This window comes from Phalaenopsis equestris, unplaced genomic scaffold (genome assembly GCF_001263595.1).
Source record: "Phalaenopsis equestris unplaced genomic scaffold, ASM126359v1 Scaffold219045, whole genome shotgun sequence".
NCBI classification, from domain to species: domain Eukaryota; kingdom Viridiplantae; phylum Streptophyta; class Magnoliopsida; order Asparagales; family Orchidaceae; genus Phalaenopsis; species Phalaenopsis equestris.
In genome coordinates, this window is record NW_018237447.1 from 182155 (window position 1) to 193876 (window position 11722).

Genomic DNA, 11722 nt, shown 5'->3' on the forward strand with positions numbered 1-11722 from the left:
TGGGAACTTCCATTTGTAACCTTGGTGGGTTCACGTTAACTATAATTGTATATATTTTATTTAATTTACATGAATGAGATGAATATCACTACCTTTTTTTCTTGCATGAACTTGGCTCTGCTTCACTCCTAAATGTGTTCAAGAACATTCCTAAGTATAAACACCACCTTACTTATTATTTGGTGTCATTGCAAAAGAAGATTCATTTGTGTCCATGTGAAAATGAGTTTGATGATTTATTTTTTATAATTTAGGACTTTATTGTGTTTTTCAAACTTATCTATTTTGTTTTCTCATTAGCTTTTTTTTCTATATGTGTATCCCTTGGCCTTCCTTCCGTAATTAAAAGTAAAATATTTATTTTTGATCACCCTATCAAGAAGTTAAGAGCTTGTTGACCACGTGTGTTGCTCATGGTTTGGTAACATGGATTAAAAATTTTTTTGAAGATTAATTATATTAGATTTTTTAGTGAAGATATGTTTATATTAACTTAGGTAGAAAATCTGCTTCATGATATCTTTTTTTAATATCTTATTTTCAATAATCACTTAGGTTTCATTAAGGAAAGCAATTTTATACTATCCATGGTCAATTTTTAAAATTATGATAATGAATATCATAGCCAAGTTTATACTTATGATAAGCCCTATTTTGGTTTAGAGGGCCTAATGGAAACCTATCTGATTAGGTTATGTGTTATAATTTATGCTTTAATTAGTTGAATTGAGTTTAATTTTTATTTATGTTCCCTTTGATTTGGTTTAGATTTGATTTAATTTGTTTAGAGTGAGTTTAACCCAACATCCACTTAACAGTTCATGTTTTACTTAACTACAATGAGTGGCCTGATTTCATTTTGATTGGCTAGATTTTTGGGTTCAATAGTTAGGATAAGTACTTTAAGACACTTAAATGAATTCAATTCATCCAAATTAGTTAATTTAGTTCAAATTTTCAAAAGGGTAAAAGGGTTCAATAGTTTGATAGGTCAAAGTAAGTCAACCTTAGGTTTTGGAGACTTTAAATTCAACCCAAGTATGATGGTAATGACCTATAACTTATTTATGTTCATTAGAAACCAAAATTTAGATTGAGTTTAATTGGTTTAGTGTCCACCTAATCACTTAAAAAGTCTGCTAAGGGTTCGATGAGAGAGCTCTTATATTAAGATTAGATTTAACACGACCCGCAATTATGCTGATATTTATACTTCAAAAGATTACCCAAAACTTGGCCCAAATTATATTTAACGGCTAGTGTGAACAAATAAAATGATTTAGAAAATAGAGAATAAGCCTTCATACTAGGGGTGCTACGCAAGTATATGTAACATTTCAAGTAATATAAGGTTTTCTTTAAAAACCACAGTATCAATCCTACAAAGAAAGGTGTAACTTTGTAATAATAACTTAGAAAACTTCTATTTAAATTGCAGAGAAAAATGATAGGAGAATGGTATCGCAATATTTGAAGAGGATTAAAATTAAGCTTATTTGCAATCTAAGTTTAAACAGAAAGTACAAACAAAGTTCAAAAGACTAATAAGTTTAAAAGAGTTGGAATATTATGAAAAGATATTTCCCCTTGCAAAGAGATCTTAATCAATGTAGGAATTAAATGATTAAAAATATAAAATGATGTGTTGTAACAAATAGGAATATATCTATTCTTTACTCCCTCTTAGTGCTAGCAAAGAACATTAACTAACCTTAATTTTGTTCCAACTTGTGAGTAGTGCTGAGTAGATTCTAAACTCTTACTTCTATATTACTCACTGTACCCTCTCTATAGGACCTACTAGGGACCCTTTGATCCAAACTCAAGATCAAATTGACAGAAGAATCTAGCCTGTCACCTTAAAAATATCAATTTTATGTCCATCAAGACTTATCTCTCTATCTATTTACACTTCCCCTCGGACGATTGAAAGGGCTCTTTTCAAACTTAAGTGTGGTACTCACATATTGCTGAAATCATAGCCCTCTCGGATCATTATGTTTCACAACAGATTTTACCATCACAAATGACCAGTTGTGAAGTCAATAAAGAATCGGTGAAAATATCATCACAATTTTATAAAATAAAAGGAAATCTTTAAATCAATCTCATCTCACTTGATTAATTCCCATATGCACGGAGAAAGAAAGGAAAACTACTCAGGATTCATGGAGATTAAACAAAAACACATGATTTGTATTGAAAGCCAAGTTTTAACAATAAAAACTCAAACACAAATACAAATTATTTATGTTATGTCTTCTCCCCACGTAATTTATGAAGTCTCCTTCGAGCAATCTCCAAACTATTCTTCTACAAACAAAGACTCACAAATATAAACTCCCACACCCACTAAAAACATTTGAAACTCTCTAAAAAGACTCTCAAACACTCTCTAAAGACTCTCCAAAACTCTTTTTTTGTTCAACAATTGACCCTTTTAATAGAAAATTGAAATTAACCAAGGGTCACTTCAAGCATCCCTTCAAAATTTGGCTAAATTCTTTGAATATTCTAAAAGACCCGTTACTGGCACTATAGCACCAGTTTGGGATGTTATAGCGTCCATCACGGTCGTAAGTTGTTGCTATGGCGCCAAGGGTTGGCACTATGGCGCCATATGAAGTGTTGTCATTTTGCTCCATTTTACCCTCATTTTCTCTAAATATCCATTCCTTGTATTGGAAACCAAAAATATGCAAAATAACCTCCTTTAAAATGTAATATCATAAAAAATGTTCATAAAATGAACATTAAACATGTATTCAAAACAGGTAATTTTAAGGTGAATCACCTATATACCTATAGAAGAAACAACCCATGAAGCTTTTTATAACACGGTTATGGTTTTGGGGGGCATTTTAGAGTCTATAAAACAACTTGATTCAATATTAAAGATAAGAATGAAATGTGTCGACCTCATAAAAAAAGAGATCGACACTAATCTTCTCCCTCAATAGATGTAAATTGCTCTAAATAGAATTGATGCATCCATTTTACCAAATCTTTATTAAATGACTAATATAATCAATCATATCAAAAATAATTGACCAAAGCGAGTAAAATTAGAATATAAGTGATTGTCTTGACTATTTGTTTTAATCATTTCTTAGAGTATATGCTTACTGGAAGAGTAATTGCCTCACTTGCTTGAAGTAAAATTAAAGTAGCTTGATTGTGCTCTTAGAACTAAATAATCTTAATTTTATTTATAACTCTGAATATGACTACAATACAAGTTAGACAGTTCCTTTTGGCAACTCTAATAGATTTGCTTGCTAAAACATGTATAATGCCCAACCTATATGGACCTATGTAGTGCTTCATCAAAAACTACCATCTAGTTCCATTTTTATTATGACCTTGATATTAAATAAAATCAAAGAGACTGAAATTAAATCTATTAAGTACCATTCACACATTGTATCTCTGCCACCACTAGTGTGGTCACGGCTTTGGATGTAGCTAGGCACAAGGACTTTTTAACTTTCTTAAATCTCCCCATAAAAGAGCACTTTTTTTCTTACTTCTTCCTTAGTATTCATGTTCTTATCATGACAATATTTATCATGCAAATCCAAAATTCATCATCTACTGAGCTCCACTAGGTGATATTTTTTATACCACAACTAGATTTGCAGATGTGTATTAGTTATAAAAAAGTTTTCAAATGAATTTTTTAAGTAAAAGAGAGATCTCTTGCCCATCATCAATTCGAGATGTCTCACAAATCCATATTTGGAAGCCATTTGTGAGTAAACCTTTCTTGATGAATTGGAAACCGCCTTATTAACCTCACAACCCTCTTGTAAAATAAAATTCAATCATTAGTCTCATGATTTCTCCCTCTTATGTATCCATCATCATAACTTCCAACACTTCATCTTCATTATTTTCTTCACCATTATGTCTATTCACATTCTTATTGTGGCATTTTTCTCTACATTTAAACTTGTTGTAACTATCACCTTAATTCATTCTCTTCATTTAAATTTAACTGTACTTCCTTAATCTCCTTTAATATGACTAACTTCTTGGCCTTCAATTGATCTTATGCCTTAGGTTTTACAGGTTACTGATGGTTTAAGACACCATTATACCATGATGTGATTTTAATTATTCTACAACCACTATCCTCTCCGTATCTATATATGCATGGTATATATTTCCCAAATTATAAATTTAATAATAACATCTTGGGATGTTTATAAAAGGAAGAAAGATTGATTATATTAAGAGTGATGCACCTTTGTTATTTTTTTTTCCTTTAAGCATTTTCTATATTATTTCTTCTTTTCATCTCAAATATTAATGTTGTAAGAGATTATTACACATTGTAGTAGATGAAGACAATTATCATTGAACCACTTAAATCTTATTATTTATGTTATTTATGATCTCTATTTTCTTATCTCTCTTTTTTTATTAACTATCCCTTTTTATAGACCCAAATAAATTATCTTGGAGATTCCCTTTTTAATTTTCTTCCTCCTCCTCAAGTTGTGATAATAACTTGTTTTTAAACCTCTCTCGGGCTAATATTGATGAATTTCCTCATCAACACTATATAATACATATTATGTTCAAGTTATATTAATTCTCAAAGTTGTGAGAATTAATATATCATATTATTTTATTACTCTGTTAGACTAGCACATTTTTGCATAATCTTCTGATATCATGAGTCTTTTTTAAATCCTATAAGGCTTATGGATAGTATTAGGAACTTTAGGAGCATATCCAATATTTATCAACTCTTATAGAAGTTTCTTTATATATATAGTTTTTAATAAAATCATTCTCATTAAAAAAAATTCTATCATATTCATTACAAAAATCTATATTAAAGATTTGTTTTTTTTACTATCTTGGCATCTTTATCTTTAAATACATACAAAAATATTTCCATTTGACAATTTCTTTAATAAACTTAACTTAAATTTAAGTGCCTGGAGCAAAAGAACTTTATATGTTGGTTGTAAAATAACATTTCTCTAAACTGCTCTACATATAACAAATAATTGTATCATACAAGTTATTAATCATCCCATCATAATTTTGAATGAAGAAGAGTATTTTTATAAATTTCTTTAGAGTGGCAATGACAACACAAGAAATTTTGATTATTCTAAATGGAATAAGTTATGATATCCTACCTTTGAAGGAACTTTCAGCTTTAAGCATATCCTTGTATTTCTTATAATTTTCTCTTTCAAGTTGTGATTTAAGCTTGAATGTATTGACAATTTATGAAACCAATTAAAGATATATAAACATATTAGAGATAATTGCACTTTTTATAAGGGTTATCACTGGTTCGATTCATAAATTTAAAGGATGCTCTTCTTTATTAAGGATGAGCATGATGAGTTAATATGTTTGTTTATTGGTATAAGTGACTTTTATTTTGTAAGAAGATTGAGGGTTTGCTAATAATAGTCTCAACTCCTCATTCCTTAATCATCTTATCTAAATTTTCAAATTAAGAGCTTCTACACGATAGACAAATGTAATATTAATAAATTAGTTTTTATCCTTCAAACTAAGATCATTTTTATGATCTTTAAGATTTTTATTTTTGAATCTTTATAAGACAATATTATCTTAGACTTTTTGTAGACAATAATTTTAGCACAAAATTCACTTGGATTTGTATTTGTGATTTTAGAGTTACTTTCTTTTTATGGGTTCTATCTCAAATTTATATATCAAGTTGTCTACTTCCTTCTTTGTTATACTATTAAATAATTTCATCTAGTAAACTTAATAATCAAAAGCAAGGACAATAATATTGTCTTTAAGTGTTATTGCAACTCTAGTGAAGAATTAACTTTTCATCTTTCAATTTAAAACCTTAATGTCAAGGCAATTTCACCATTTTTCACTCATACCCCTAAACTTTTCTCCATAAATATTCTTGTATAAGCACATAGATCCTTATGAGCTAGCTTAAGGCATGCCATATTAGAATCATAGCTATTCTCATAGTCCTTGGTTCTGCTTCATTAGAAACGAATGATTGTAAATATAATGGGTTTATGGTTGATATAAAAAAATATTTAGAGAGAAATTAACCAATTTTCACTTCAATTTTCAGCACCTACAAAAAAGAATACATAATAATACAAAGACAAAGAAATAATAGAAAAAATATAGAACTTAGATTTCTAGTTCTTCAACTACAGTTCTTCTAAGTTTCAAAACTTTTTTCTTGGCTCAGCTTCCCCGACAACGGTGCCAAAACTTGATGGCCGCAAAAGTGCTACAAATCAGGCAACCACTTAATGCAAGTATACTTGTCCGAGTAATATGCAGTTTAAAAGGAGTACCACATATTGTTCCCACGAGGAATCTTGTTAAGAAATTGATTTGAAAAAATTTAAAGCTATAGTTTACTAACTATTCCAACCTAGTTTGCTGAGATTAGAAAAGAAGAAAGGGAAATCCTAATGCTATCAAATTCTACAGAAAAAAAAAACTGAAGAAAGCGCAAATCAAGTTCTTTGGTGTTTTTCCAAAATTAATGAGGAACGTGCCTCTATGATTCAAGTGTGGCACTTGGCTTCATTTTTGTGCATATTTCTCTTATGTGGTTGTTATCAACTAGGAACATTGTATTCTTCTTGAGTATATGCCTAGGTCCCAAGAAGGTTTGGAATTCCACCAAGATAGCTTATGCCTATCATTCTGACATCCCCCATTCAATTCAAGTCCCCACTAATGGTTGCAAGATCTGGAATAAAATATTCCTATTTTAGTTAGATCTCGTGGTTAACCAAGTCGTTCCACCATGCTTCTGCCAAATTCGTAGATCACGATAGATTTTAAAGTTCTAATTGGCCAGGTTAGGATTCAATGATGGCTAGGAGTTTAATTAATGACATTTATTAAATTAGAGCACAGAAAAATGTATATGATAAATTAGTAACAAAAATTAGACAAAAAAATCCATCAAAAAAATCACAGAGGCATGAAAAGTTTTTAGCTACTCATGGCTTGAGAGAAAAAGCAAAGGAAATTTTATTGAAATAAAATCTGCAAGAAATATTTTTATTGAAATAAAAATAACATACAACCCTTTGATCTCCTCTCTTACAAAGCGACACTCAACTTCTTTCAAAAACCTCTCTACTGGACAAAGAAATGTGAGAGAAGAAAAATCTCTTTCTAAACCCTAGCCTCCTTCTGTAATCCCTCTCCAAAAGCTCTTCAAAAATTTCCAATTAAGTTAGTTTTACAACATAAGTTTCAAATTCTTCTTAATTTTGTCAGAATCTTGTAATAAAGAATTTCCAAAATAGAAAATATATGTCAGTGTGACCACGCCTGACCTGTGGTGTAATTACGTCGAACTTGGGTTGGGCAGCGTGGTCACACCACAATTTGGCGTGGCTACGTTGGTCCTTCCATCGTGCGGTCTTCTCATCACATTGAGCGATGGAAGATCCAGGCGCGGCTACGTCAGTCTAAATTTTTTGAAATTCCCTATTTTGCTCTAATTTTCATTATAGTCCTCTTATAACCTATAAAATGCAATTCCAACAATCCAAAAGTGTAAAATCAAATATTTAAAGTGGAATATTGCTATAATTAAAGCACAAAAAGCATAAAAATTTGACGCATTCCAGTTGCACCCACGTTCTTTAAACCGAAGGGCTTTACATTGCAACAAAAAATCCATCTTTTTGTGTTAAAGTCTGTTTTCTTAGCGTCGGCAGGGTGCATCATGATTTGATGATAGATTGAGAAGGCTTCTAGGATATTTCTAACTGGATATTCCACTAACAAGTCGACTAGGGCATTGATTTGTGCTAGGGAATGACTATCCTTGGGATATGTTATATTCGTATTAGTAAACTCTATGCACATTCTCCATTTACCATTCACCCTCTTTACTATTACCACATTGGTGAGCAAATCTGAATATTGATTTTTCTGTATCAATATGGAGTCTAGCAACTTTATTAATTAATTAATCGAACTACATGATAGGTAGAATAAAATTGATGTTTAGCCACATTAAGCAATAAACAATATTTCAATGCGCCATTTATTCTGAATAGAAAAAAGATTGATTCGAAGGATGTCAAGTGGTCAGAGGGATCAAATTTCCCATTTATAAGAATCTTTGAATAGATTCTTGAATTTTCTTGGCTTGAGCTTTCAAAATTTCTCTCAAGAAGGAGGTTTCTGCCTATCTCTGCCTTACCTTCTTATTTTGCCTTCCTAGTCATGGTAGTTGGGGGAAACTCTCCACCTCCTTCTTTTTTCTTTATTACAGAATTCTACAATAGACTCATCTACATTTGAGCATTTAGAATTATTCATTTGTAGTCTTGCTTGTTCAAGAATTAGGTCAAGGGCTCTTCTCACTCCGGCTTTTGATAAGTTTAGTACATGCAGCTCTAGCTAGTCTCAGTAGTTCTTGGCTTTACACCACTGATGTTGGTGCTTCTTGTTGTGGCCTTCTTCTATTTTAGGAAGAACATGACATATGATCACCTATCTTAATGACTCGGTGTATGTCCGAGAGTGAGTTCAAGACACTTCTCTCATGTCTTGCATCTCCCTTTCCATTTTTTCTCTCAACTCATTGATTTGTTGATCACATATTCTTTGGTGCAATCCATCATTCTCAGTGGCCTTCTTCTGAGAAACTATATCTTCTTTTTCAAAGCTGGTTTACGAACTCCACGCTCACCACACCTTTTAAGATGTTGAATCACTTCTTAGAACGTATGGTCCCGTAATATTCGTGAGTACATATAACTCAGTAAAAGATCTTGGTTCATGAGAAGAGTACCCAAAAGCGAGAGAGAGAGGGAGTAGAATAATCTTGAGGATGAATATAAGGATTAAAATCAAATGAGGAGGGAATCTAGATCCAAATGTGGGGAAAAGCCCATCTCTCCTTATTTCTCCTCTTTTTAAATATCTCGCAGAAGAAAATCATAAACTAATATTAATAACACATCTCACACTGTATCATTAATATTTTTTTGATATCTAGATAGGAAATTGATGTTGTGGCCATGAAATATTATCTACTAATATATGTTATTGTCGATACGATGACTATCCCTGCTACGTAAGTGATGGAACCAAATCCTCAATGTCCGGTGGCATCTTTAAATGAGAGAAGGACGGGCGCCAAGAGTGGTCATGATGACCTGCTCAAATTGTTTAAGTTGCCTTCTTAAGGAAAAATGGGCATGAGTGAAATTTGTCACTTCAACAGGTAGGATTGATTCAGCCACTTTAGCAAGTGAGATTGATTCGACCACTTTGACATATGTGCTTGATCCAGCCACTATGACAAATAGGCTCGATTCAGCCATTTCAACTAGTGGGCTCGATTCAACTACTTCGATCAGTGGGCTCAGTTTGACCATTTCAACATGTGGGCTCGATTCAACCATTTTAGTAAGTAAGCTCAATTCAGTCAATTCGGTATGTGGGCTGGATTCAACGAGATGGAAATGAATTTTGAAATTCCGGTGCACCAGTATCTATATATACAGTTTGAGTGTTATTTATATAAATAAAAACTGTCTGGACTTTATGTAAATTTCTCAACTTTTTTTTCCAAAAAAGTTAAATTTTCTAAAATCAAACGGAGCTATCCAGTTTTGTATCCGCCTGAAGCATTTAGCATCTAATTGGCAAGAAATTATTGCATGCGGAGAACGTGCGCAGCACTGCGTGCATCAACCAATTGAACGATGCTACTTAAGCAACAATGGTCCCACCAATAAAAAAACAAATAAAAAATAAATTTGACGTGTGCACCCTGCCGAGAACAACCATTGAATAACCACTTCATCCCGTTGTTATAACTCTCGGTGAATAGCTCATAACATTTTAATAACTTAACGGTACCGCTCGAGTAACCACTGCTTGAAAGATTCAATAACATTCCAATATTCAAGCAATACCACGGGGGTCATCACTTCTCGTTATTATCGCGAAACAACCCCAATAACCGCCCCATAACGCCCGCAGAGCTTTTGCAAAGCACCAATAACTATCCTATAATCACACAAAGTCTTACTTGTAAGCGGTCACTCCTCACACTACGGTACTGCCCTAATAACCTCCGTATAACCGTTGCATGACCTGAAATCTCCAATAGCCATCCTATAATCACGCAATGACACCACCGTAAATGATCGGCACTCACGTTGTGATACCTCCCTGATAACCTCACCTCTGCAATATCGACGATTAAACCCTTGTGTCCTGTTCCAATGACCGTGGTAAATAGTAAAGGCTGACTGAGAGAGAAAATTTTCGACAAAAAGTTCTAGGTTTCCCGTTCACGCGTCTGTGAGCTAGGGTTTCTGCTAAAATGTTAACGCACGCTAGGGTTTCACATTTTGTTTTTGAAGCAAGATTCAAGTGGAGGAGAAGGACATCGTTGAGACTACGAAGCCAGAGTTGGAGGAGGTGAAGAAGCAAGAGTTAGAAGTCACGAAGGTGCTGGAGTTTCAAGAGGTGAAGAAAATGTTGCTGGTGGTCATAAGAAGAAGGAGTCGAAGGAGGACAATGTTTCAGTTAACAGGACGCAAGATGTTTCAAGGTAATATTCAGATTCAACTTGTTGTCAATGAATCAGTTGACATTTGTAAATGTCCTAATGCAAATGAATTTAGTAGTCTCCCATTTTAAAGTCTGAAGTCATTTTTCTTGTTTTCAGATTTTTTTTTGTATGTGATAAACTTTAAGGTTCAGAAGTCTATGTGCTAAACTTTGGGGTCTAGAAGTGTTGCATCATGAGACTACATGTGAGTCTACGTGATAAACTTTAGAGTTTAGAAGTTTTGTGACACAATACATATTTAGGAGAAAAGCATATATATACCATTATTGTTGAAATTATGTAGCACTCAAGTTAAATCAGTCAAGCTAATATGATAAATCCTTAAACTTTAATATGTAGCAGTCAAGTGACGACATTAAATTTAATCACTCAAGAAAACTATATATTTTGTTGAAATTAGTTTTATTTCACCTTTTTTTTTATTTTTTCATTTGGTTTGAAAGTTTGGTGATGTATTTATGTAGGTTTTTTAGCACAAGATCTATCAATTGCAGGTGTTGTCCATCTGCAGTGAGAGGAGTTCTTGATAAGGTCCAACCAATCATTCTGGAGGAGACATGGAATAGATTGGAAGCAATGAATTTGGTTTAGTTTTTTGAACTCCCTCTGTACCTTCAAGATCATGTTCTGATAATGTACATATTGAAATGTTGCGATATTGATTGAGCGGTATTCAATTTGGGTGAGAAAGAGCTAAGGTATGATCCAGACCAAATTACCTTGCTGATAGACATACCAAATAGAGGGTCACCAGCATGCTGCAATAAAGTTCCATCATGTAGCATGTATGCAAGACAAATAAAGAATGACATTGAAAATGTTTCATCAAGGGAGTCTTCTGATCGCTTTGTAGTACTTTTTCTTAAGTTTTTTGTGACAAATTTAATTTTTCCATTAAGCAATTTTAGTGTGTCCCAAGGATTGTATTCACTTTGTGAGGATATTCATGTTTCTCTTCGTATAATTGACCTGCTAAAGTATGCCACTTTCTCACAAAGCAATTGAACATCTGTGCCATGAAAATACAGAGGGAGCAGTTGATCGACACGAGAATTTGTGTAGCTTAATAATAATGATGCAATGTAACCTAAACTATAATGTAATTTTAATGAAAATAATTTA